The sequence below is a fragment of the Chiloscyllium plagiosum genome, unplaced genomic scaffold, assembly GCF_004010195.1.
Source record: "Chiloscyllium plagiosum isolate BGI_BamShark_2017 unplaced genomic scaffold, ASM401019v2 scaf_1765, whole genome shotgun sequence".
Taxonomy (NCBI): Eukaryota; Metazoa; Chordata; class Chondrichthyes; order Orectolobiformes; family Hemiscylliidae; genus Chiloscyllium; species Chiloscyllium plagiosum.
This window is the reverse complement of record NW_025212757.1, coordinates 16,621-28,412: the sequence shown is the minus strand read 5'-3', so window position 1 is coordinate 28,412 and position 11,792 is coordinate 16,621. Positions and strand designations below refer to the sequence as shown.

The window sequence follows — 11,792 nt, the reverse complement described above, 5'->3', positions numbered from 1 at the left end:
GTTGATGTACTAAGCCATACTTCCACATCTACAACTGGATATATTGGATTTAAACCTGTTCGTTATTTGCAAGAAAATGGTTTAAAATAGCTGAAAACAAATTTAAGAATAATGATAAAATTTGTATTGCAATGTGTCTGTGCAATATGTTGGAGAGAACTGAAATATTGTTGTGAAAATTATTTAGACTTCTTATAATTGATAAAGCTGATTAATAATCACTCCATTAAAAGGAGTAGTCAGATGAAAGAGTATCAGATATTTACTATGAGTGTTGGATGAAATATCTTTGGTTGATTGCTGGTGTGTTGACCAGAAAAAATGTTAATAGTTCATGATGATACTGGGATTTCGAAATAATGTATTAAAATTAAAGAGGGAATCCATTAAAAGGAGTAGTCAGATGAAAGAGTATCAGATATTTACTATGAGTGTTGGATGAAAAATCTTTGGTTGATTGCTGGTGTGTTGACCAGAAAAAATATTAATAGTTCATGATGATACTGGGATTAAGAAATAATGTATTAAAATAAAAGAGGGAATGTCATGATGATTGTTACAAAGACTAAATTTCATTACGATGTAATAATTAAAATGAAAAAAAAAATCTTTATAGGGAAGGCAATGGCGTAGTAGCAGTATTGGTAGCCTGTTAATCCAGAGATCCAGATGATATTATGGGGACCCAGATTTGAATCCCACCACGGCAGGTTTGACTCCATACCCACAACAACGTGGCTGACTCTCAACTGTCCTCTGGGCAATTAGGGATGGGAAATAACTGCTGGCCTCTACAGCGACACCTCATTCTGTGAAGGAATATAATGTTAGAACTCAACAATTAAAATGATTCAATATTTTCAAAGCAGTTTGCTTTGATCTTGGCTAGATATTCATTAAAATTGGTAAACTGAGGATTAAAATATTGTTTTTTTAATAACATTCAGGATTATTGATCAGAATCCTTTTGTCATTCAAGAGTTTCATTTATTCAAGAATTCTATTTTTCCCTCGTTCTTCCACAGGGATCTCTACTGGGACTCTGTTGTTTATGACGTACAAAAAATGACTTGGATGAAAATATAAATGATGGATTAGTAAGTTTGCAGACAATGCAAAGGTTGAGGGAATAGTGAATGGTGTAGAGAGTTGTGGAATATTACAGTGGGACATAGAAAAGCTGCAGAAATGGGCGGACAAATAGCAGATGGAGTTTAATCCAGGTAAGTGTGAGGTGCTACTCTTTGAGAGATTAAATAATAAGGAAAAGTATGTGGTGAAAGTCAGGACCGTGAATAGCTGTGTTGTTCATGGGAATTGTGTAATTCAAGTCCATGGTTCCCTGAAATAGAACGGGCAAGTAGATTGGGTGGTAAAGATGACAATTGGCATGCTTATCTCTATTGGTCAGCGAATTGATTACCAGAGTCAGATTGTCGTATTGCAGCTTTATAAGAGTTTGTTTAGGCCATACTTAGAGAACTGTGTTCAGTTCTGTGTGCCACATTACAGGAAGGATGTAGAGGCTTTTGGAGATGGTGCAGAGGGTGCTTACTAGGATGCTGCCTTTGGTAGAGGGTATGAACTATAACGAGATGCCAGGATATTTTCTCTGGAACAGTGGACTCTGAGGGGAGACTTGATCAAATCATGAATAATATTATATGCATAGATCGGGTTAACAGTCAGAATGTTTTTCTGAGAATTGAAATTTCAAAAAATATGCGGCATGCACTTAAGATGGTGGGGCAGCGGATGGGGTGGGTGGATGGTGGGGACTTCAAAGGAGATGGGAGGGACAAATATATTTTTACAGAGAGTGGTAGGTGTCTGGAATGGACTTCCAGGGGTGGTGGTGAAGGCAGATACAATTGGAGCGTTTACAAGTCATTTAGATTGGCACATGAATATGGAGGGTTTTGTGACAAGGGCAGGCAGAGGGAGGAGTTTCATTTGGCACCATGTTCAGGATGATGTCATTGGCAAAGTATCCATTCCTTTGCTGCACAGGTCAAAGTTCTATGCTCATTTTAAGTAAAATCATGTGTAACTCACATGACATTTAATATAATGAATATTTAACCGTGACTGTCAGAATTAGGAAGAAAATAGGTAAACAACAAACTTAAGTATAATTGAAAGATACGGTCAATGACATTTGCACAGGTAATTTTTCAATTTTTGTTCTGAATTAACAAATATCTTTCATGCATGTGTTTAAAATGTTTATAGTTACTGATGTACTGAGCCATAACTTTTCACTGATAGTTTGATTAGAAACCTGTCAAAAAACTTCTGAGATTCATATCTTACCTTAATCCATTATTTCTTAATGCCAATAATACAATTTTATTCAAGTTCATAAAACAAAAGCATTAATTTTCCATCCAATGCTCATTGGAAATAACTGATTGCTACTCATTTGAACAGTCAAGTAGTCACAGAATCATCAATTATGAGATATCTAATGACATTTTATCCAATAAATACTGTTTATTTATACACTTTGCTGGTTCAAATAGCAATGAGAGATTTCTTAATAATATTCAGTTCACTCATCGCATGTTAATAGTCTAGTTAGTGCTAAAATCTTATAGTTGCTCAGTACATAAAGGGGTATGACAGTGGAATTATATCTCAGTACATCAACTGATGAAAAGGATTTGCAGTGTTCAATCTCCCAATAATTGTGAATATCGATGTGTGTTTTGATTTGATTATATTTTCCTTCAATGCTAACATTTCTGATTACACTGAATTAAATATTTTCAATGTGAAAAATTAGTTCAAATTTTGTGAGTTTTTTGTGTCAACAAGAAAAAGAATTTACAGCTGTTTGCACTTTCCTTTATCAATCAGAGTAAATTATGAATTGTTGAATGTTGTACAGTACTGCAAGAAAGGGAAGTTGAATTGAATAACACTTTTTTTCTGATTTCCTTATGCTTCAAAAATTTCTGATTGTCTTTTTATTATAAGAACAAATGCTTCAAACATATTGAATAGTTTTAATGAATTTGCAACATCACATGATTATGTCTACATGTCTTTCATTTAATTATCATGATATTAATTTTTAATTAAGACCATTTGTGCTTTGTACCGTTATTATGTTGAATTACTAGGTCATTACACACAGAATCAGGCCAATTATCGCAATGAATCTTGTTTAGTTTTCATTTGCATAACCACAGTGAGGATGTGACAATACTCCCACCCTTCCTTGGTGAGAACATAATGAAAGGTTCTTGTGTAGCTCTGGCAATGTCTCTACAACAAGACTAAAGTTAAAAATCATACATTACCAGGTTATAGTCCAACAGGTTTAATTGGAAGCACACTAGCTTTCGGAGCGATGCTCCTACATCAGGTGTCGCTCCTAAAACTAGTGTGCTTCCAATTAATCCTGTTGGACTATAACCTAGTGTTGTGTGATTTTTAACTTTGTACGCCCCAGTCAAACACCGGCATCTCCAAATCATGACTACAAGACTAGAAGGCGTGGATTGAATTCCCACCTTCAACAGACATGGGTCAGAGCAGCTCAGAATGTTGGTTCGAAAATATCGAGGCGGAGAGTGATTTGCTTTTCAATTCAACATTGGATTTGCTTCTATCTGTTGTTCATTCCCATAATTGCAGAACTCTGCAAATTATTATCTTCAGGTCACTAACAAAAATATGTATCGCATTGTCGTATCTGTAAATTTTAAATTTGACAACATTGTAGTTTTTAAAACTTAAAATATCTAAATAATGATTGTTTTATTTAAAATATCTGTCAAGCAATGGTACGGCACGGTGGCTCAGTAGTTACCATTGTGGCTTCATAGCACCAGGGTCCCCGGTTCGACTCCAGCCTCGGGCGACTGTCTGTGAGAAGTTTGCACATTCTCCCCGTGTGTGCGTGGGTTTCGTCTTGGCATTCTGGCTTCCTCCCACAGTCCAAAGATGTGTAGGTTAAGTGAATTGGCCATGCTAAATTGTCCATAGTGTTCGGTGCATTAGTGAGAGGGAAATGCTACTGGATGGCTTACTCGTCAGAGGGTCACTGTGGACTTGTTGGGCTGAAGGGCCTGTTTCCACACTGGAGGGAATTTTAAAAAAAGAATCCCATTATTATCCATAAGGTAATCAATAACATTTTACTGCCAATCAGCTCAGGAATTTTCAAATATGAAGTATTCTGTGAATTCAATCCTGCAAGAGTTTCAATAAACATTTAATACATAAACAATATGCATTTCAGCACCTCACGTACATCAGTCCTTTTTCTCTACTATGCAAGATCAAAAATTGATTTCTCCATCAGTAAATGAAACAGATGCCAATTCCTATTTCCCTTCAGTCTAGCGATTACCTTTATTATACAACAAAATATTGCTCCAACTTTTGATCAAATTAAATTTCTCCTTCCTCTTCAATTGATGTAGTGAGAGCTTATTTTATTTTCCACTCGCCTACTCGTATTTAGTGTGAAATTGAAATGCTTTGAAAATATTGGAGTGTGTTCACTTGAATATCGATGTTGCCAATATCTCACTTATCACATGTTGTTTTAAAATATGATTCGCAAAGGAATTCGAGTAAATTTTTAAAACAGTTACTTTAATTATGATCTTTCACACCCAATCATTAATCCATTCCTATATCACATAAAATATCTCAATTTAAATGAAATCAATACATGGCACATCGAGCCCCACAAAGGTCTTGGTGATCATATAATTAAAGTTGAGTAGAATCACCTAAGTTTATTCTTGTTCCTGAGAGCAAGAACCACAGTAAACATTTGCTGGTCATTCCATCCAATGAATTCAATCGATATCTTACATTTCAATTCAGTAATTACACAGGATATATGCAGTTAAAACCAATAGTCTTTTTTTTTATTGCAGATGGCTGAGGATGCTAGCACCAACATTTTTGGGATGTTGATGATCCTGAATCGTTAAACGTTTTAAAACAAAAACAAAACTTTGTCCAATAATCACTGAATGGCTCTTTTTTTTTTGTTCAGTCTTTAAACCTATGTTGTATTCCTTTGTTTACCAACCTTCATGACTATGCAATCAACATCGCAGCTAAGTGTTGTTAAGCTATTGAATCAATTTATTTGTTTCCATTTCAACATTAATTGTCCAATCATTATCATTGCAATAATTGCACAAGTATTTCAATTAGTCTAACAAATCTAGTGGAATTCACATTTTAAGTTAATTTTAAGTTAAGTTTAACGAATGCTACAATATAAAAATCCATATTTTTTTTTTCAGGTCAACTATCCCACAATGGAACCAATGACTTCCAATCAAACACTCTTTGTAAATTTCTGATATTTGCTCATTTGAAAAATCACAATAATCTCAGTCTAAAAAAATTCAGTGAACTATAATTACCTTTCGTTGGAATAATTCCTGTTCGTTTCTATACATTGCTCAGTCAAACAGCAATATGAGATTTCTCATTATTCTAAACTGACTGATAGAATTTTGATAATCCACTTGCTGCGAATTTCTAATAATTGTACAATCCATTATCTTGCATGAATGTGGAATTACAACTCAGTATATGAACAAATATAAAAATATTGCAGTGTATAATCTCTCAATCATTGTGAGTATCAAGTTTTATTTTAATGGTGGAAACAATGTTGAATTCATTTAATTATTTTCACTTCAATGCTAACATTTATTGTGTTTATAATCACAATAAGAATTAACTATTCTTCATGCTACAAAATAATTTAAAATTCATGATGTTTCACAAACAAAAAAGAAAAAAACATCTCTTTGCTGTTTCATTAAACAATCTTTTTTAATGTTTGAAAATTTAACTTTTTTGTAATGAACGCTCTGCTGTTCATTAGATTAGGTTCTCTACAGTATGGAAACATGCGCTTCGGCGCAACAAATTAACACCGACCCTCCAAAGAGTAGCCCACCCAAACCCCTACCCTATATTTACCCCAACTAATGAACATCATTCTATGGGAAATTTAGCATGGCCGATTCACCTGGCCTGTGATTCTTTGAATTGTGGGAGGAAACCCACGCAGACATGGGGAAAATGTGCAAATGTCATGCAGACAGTCACCCGAGATGAGAATGGAACCCTGGTCCCTGGCGCTGGGACACAGCAGTGCTAACCATTGTGCCACCCACTTTTTCCCTTTGATTCAAAAGAAGATATTTTCTTCAGGTTCCCACGAAAAGGGAGTACGTAATTCTCCTGGACCTAAATTCATGGAAGATGTTTGAGAACATTGCAGTCAAAAAAGTGAAAAAGCACTAGATTCAAACATTTCAAGCACATTACTCATTGTTCTCCATTATTATAAAGGTGTAATAAAAGTTGATTTCTTCTGCTGTAAAATAATGAAATGTAACTTCCTATTAATCATTAGTCAGCTGATTCCTTCCATTTCTAACTAAATTTTGCAAATTATTTAATTATGCTTATGTCCTTTGATCAAATTAAATTTCTAAATATTGTTCAATTTATCAATCGTCGAGAATTTGCATTTATTTTCCATTCACCTATTCATATTGAATGAAAGTTTAATATATTTTGAAAATATTGGCGTGTGGTCACTTGAAACTTGCATGCCTCACATTTATCTCACTTCTTGCATAATGGTTTAATTGTGTTTGAAGAAGGAATTCTACCAAAGATTTTTTTTCAAATTGTTGACTTCACATATCTTTAACACTGAGTTATCAACCTGTTCCTAAATTTTGTAAACTATCTCAATGTTATTGAAATCCATGATCACATAAAACACTTCACATAAAGCCATACAAACGTCTTCATGACCAGCTAATTACTATTTAGTGGAATAATCTAAGTAACTATTTTATTGCTCCTGAAAGCAAGCATCTCAGCAAGTATCTGGTTATCATTCCATTCAATAACTGCAGTAATTACGCACAACACTGGTTGCTCAAAGCAATATATATTCTTTATTCCTAAAGACCACGGGTTCTAACATGAAGAGATGTTGATGGTCCTGATGTTTGCTTTTCTCAAACAGGTTTTCAGCCCAAATATTGCAAAACAAGTGTAAACTGGGTTTTGTTAAACCGTCGGTGCAAACAATTTTAGCTCATTCCCATTAAAATTATTTATCAGCTCATCAGAGCAAAAACTGAGAATTGCCTCTGTAAATTCACTGAAGTTCTCATATTAATTGTTCGTTTTCTTCTTAAATCTGATACAAATCTCAAAATACTGATCACAATAAAAGTTAACATTTATTTAGATTAGATTACTCACAGTGTGGAAGCAGGCCCTTCGGCCCAACAAGTCCACACCGACCCGCCGAAGTGCAGCCCACCGAGACCCATTCCCCTAACATTACAGGCAATTCAGCATGGCCAATTCACCTAACCTACACGTTCTTAGACTGTGGGAGGAAACCGGAGCTCCCGGAGGAAACCCACGCAGACACGGGGAGAACGTGCAAACTCCACACAGTCAGTCGGCTGAGGAGGGAAGTGAACCCGGGTCGCTAGTTCTGTGAGGTAGCAGTGCTAACCACCGTGCCGCCGTGCCGCCCTCAATGTCAGGGAATTCTGCATTGGACGTTCCTGAAATAAAAGTGACAATGCAAAAGTTGTCCAAAATTGGTAAAGTTATTCAGTTATCTTCCAGAAGAAAATCGGAAGTTATTACTCTTACATGGGGAGATCTGCTGAAATATACTGGGAAAGAATAATCTAATTGTAGATGATGTAAATATAGGAGATGCTGTTCTGACTCTGTAACATCTTGCAGGCATAACCCTTTAAAGTTTTACAAGTTCATAAGGAGATGTCACATATGCACCAATATGGCATAACCGAAGTGAGTTTCAATGAATGGAGTTCACCCATCATCATGATGCCAAAGCGGGATAAGACCCAACAGTTATGTGTGGACTATCACAAAATCAATGTTGTTAGACTGATGCGTATACATATCTGAAGTTGGAGGACGGTGTGGAAAAGATTGGAGGAGCAACTTACATTTCTAAGTTGGACTTCCTCAAAGGTTACTGGTAGTGAACTTGTCGGAAAGATCAAAGGTAATTTTGTAACGTCAACTGGCCTGCAGAAATTTAAAGTAATGCCGTTTGTACGAAAAACACTTCAGCCACATTTCAGAGGTTAACTGACAGGGTAATTGCCGAATACGCAACTGATTGGTGTATATTGTACCTGGTGACTTTCAGTCGCTCGTGGATTGAATATTTACAGCATTTATCGGGCTTTTTGATCAAATTTTGAAGTCAAACTGGTTTGTAAACCTCGCTGAAAGTGAATCTGCCAAAGCCAAAGTCACCTTTCTGGGATATATCGTTGAACACGGACAAATAGCCCCACGGCATGCGAAAACGAAAGTTACAGGGGACTTTTACACATTGTTGACGAAAATAGCAGGACTACGGTTCCCCGCATTGAGTGGCTTTTACTGAAAGTTTGTGCTGAATGTTAGCAGTGGGACTACTCCACTCACCGAACTGTTAAAAACAGGCAAGAAATTTCAGTGAACACAAGACTTTCAAAATGTTGTTTTTCTCAGAGCAGAGCTGATTGTGAGGAGACATGATTGACGTGTACGAAATAATGAGGAGCAAGGAATTACAGATTGAAGGAAACATTTGCTCTTGCTCGATCACCAGAGTTTGTAGATTTCAGATAAGATGCAGAAAGCTTTGAATAGACTGGTAGGAAAACTTTATCAGTCAGCGGGTGGTTGACTCTGGAACTCACTCTCTATAAAGATCAGTTGGACAGTTAACCCTTCATTCTTCTCTGATTCCACTGGCCAAAGAGTTTCGAAAAATGCTCAAAGTGAGCAACAGTTCTTCGATCGGTGGCGTTATGAAATGGAAAGGTGCCCATGAGCAACGTGTACGACTATTCGGCTTCCCTCCTGTGATGACGCTGGAACATTGACTCTTATGTTCTCGGGGACATTTAATGAGGGCATTCTCGTTCTTGCAGATGAAGAGCTTATACCTTAATTATGCTTAAGAAAAATCAGTTTTTAAGCAGGATTAACGTCTGCCCTGCCCGCGAGCCAGGTAGGATTCGAACCTACAGTCTCCTGATCCGTAGTCAGGCACGTTATCCATTGCGCCACTGGCCCGATGCACAGACCCACACTTAAGGGCCGTGATGTTAACACAGACACGGTTAATAGCAGTCATGTTCACCAGTTGAACAAGCAATAAAGATAATCACTGTCAATGCTTCAGTCTAATCTTCATCACCTTTCAAAGCAGCGAATTTTCCAAATAAAAACACATATGTCCTCATGAAGTTTCCATTCAGCAGAATGAATGTCTGCTCAGTCATTTAATGGAATCACTGCTGATCTGATGATCCAGTGCAAAGTCAACCATATAAGAACGGCAGATGACGTAAACATTCCTCTGCATCACTCTGCACAGATGCTTCTCCAAGAATTGACTCTTTGCAGAATTCTTCTTTGTAATTTAGACTGTCCCAATTGGAGATATTCTTTCAATCCACAAACAAGTAACCTGCTGAAAACGACTTACTTAAGATTAAAATAGTTGACTAACTGTTCGATCAGCTGCTGTCCCAAAGTTCCGTTTTCCATGTCAATACAAGTTCTTGCAGGTGAAATTGGGGCTCCCAGGCTGATGTCCCACTGCTTCTTGATGCGTGGGAATTGAAGCCGCTGTCGTTAAGGCGGGAGCTTTTCGCCTCGATATTTTACGTGCCTCTGTATCATCGGAGAATGGCATTCCGCTCACCGATTGCATTTTCGCAGCTACGTGCTCGCGCTGAACGCCATTACCATTTCAAATTAGTTTTGGGTGCACTGCGACTGAATTTCTCGGATTCCACGCCCTTGAACATATGACATGCCATTATATGACATGCCATTATATGATTACGTCAATGAGTGAGGAAATTGGTAAAGTAACCGATGTTAAAATACAGTGTTATTGAGGAATACATTTCAGCAATACCCTGCAGTATTCCATGACCCTTTGAAGTTTTGTAGATATCTCGCAAACGTAATATCCTACAACCTCAGTATTGCATCTCTACACTCTCTCCGGACATCGAATCTATCTATTCAACCGAATCTAAGTTCCCACATCTCAGTCACTGTTTGACAATATTCCTTTGTGCGTGTGGTTCTGTTCTTGGCATAACCTCTGCCACGATCCTTATTGCTTTTTGCATTGTGCTTTTCCATGTGGCGCCAGGATCATGAAATGGTTCTTCCTTGGCATTGTCAACACAGCCAGTTCTGCTCGAATCACTGTCACAGCAATCGGCATTTCTCCGGTTTTACTCCATGTAATATGAGCTTAGCAAACGCTGAGAAAATCAATCTTTGTTTTACATGAAAATACTCTACGTGGTGATAGGTTTCCTTCTTCAAACACCCGCTGTCTCACATCTTTGCGTTTCACATATCATAACCACCCTTTATCGGAGAAATCTCTCCCTCCCACAAGAACTAACTGGCCTAAACGTCCACCCTCCCATTTCACTGAAGTATTGCACAATATAATACTCACATTTACACTGTTCATTCTGCACTGCTGCGGTCACTGTTTTGGGTGAAAATGCTCAATCCCATGGTCGGCATCTTCAAGCAATTCAATCAATTTAGATACAGCTGTTCTGTAATTAATCCTCATGGAGCAGCTTTTACTGACACGGACAATAGATTACTGGAACATCGGGCTCAGGATAAGTGCACAGCGCAGGATTGAGCAAAAGATGTTTTATTGGAAACGACAAGTTTCTGTGGCTTTCTCCAGTCATTTATTTCATTTGTTCATTCGGTTCCCCCGAAATATTGCGTGCAGTTCTGCAATTCACATTACAAGAGTCATGTGATCGCACTGGAAACCTTGCAGATATTTACCAAGTTGAAAAGTTTAGGTTATGAAGACAGATTGTTTTGACTGGGGTTGTTTTCTTAAAGCAGAGGAAACTGTGAGGATACATGTTTCATATGCACGAAGTAATGAGCAACATGGACAATGCAGACGAAAAGAAAAGTTTTCTCTTGACCGATTAGCAGGGGCGTAGACTGAAGTTAAGAGGTGGAAAGGTTTGAGGAGATATGCAGAAAAATCTCATCAGCAAGCGGATGGTTGAATCTGGATTCACTGTCTGAAGGGATGCGCAGAGGCGAACCCACATAACCTTCATAAATACACGGATCTGAACTTGAGTTGTTAATGCATACAAGGCCAAGTGATGAAAATGAATAAAGATAGTCAAGCGATTGCATCTGACGAAAGCATTTACAACGACCTTGAGGGCTGTCATTCTACACATACGTGGTATTCGTGTAGCTGTCCATGGTGGGCTAGCAGGTCCATTTTTTTCGCTTTCTTCGCTGTCACCCGGCTTTGATTCTCAGTCCGGAAGTTGGGGTTTGTTTTGATCATTTCGGCTTCAGAACAGTCAGTTTTAAGTGCAGTAAAGTCAGCGCTGCCCGCAAGCCAGGTTGGAATCGAAGCTCCACACAGTAGATCTGTAGTTAGGTATGTTACCCATTGTGCCTCTGGCCCGTTGTATGTGCTACATTGTGCGGTAAATTAACTTGTATGTGAATTTGAAGCCTGCCAGTCTTGCTCTTGAACCAAGTCGAAACTTTAACGACAATCTCTGGACCGTAACCAAGGCGCATCATCCATTGTGACACTGTGCTCGCGCGTGCTTGAGGTTGGCATTCTGCAGAGTTGTGATCTAAACACGGACATGACCAATCGTACTCATGTACAAAGTTGAATAACCAGGAAAGATAAC

The 11,792-nt window shown here is 37.7% G+C and overlaps 1 non-coding gene across 1 annotated transcript; it reads right to left on the bottom strand.

Annotated features, from left to right (window-relative positions):
* Positions 1-9,059: 9,059 nt before the first annotated feature.
* Positions 9,060-9,132, bottom strand: trnar-acg. The gene has a single exon. It is a non-coding gene; the product is annotated as a tRNA-Arg (tRNA).
* Between the last annotated feature and the right edge of the window lie 2,660 nt (positions 9,133-11,792).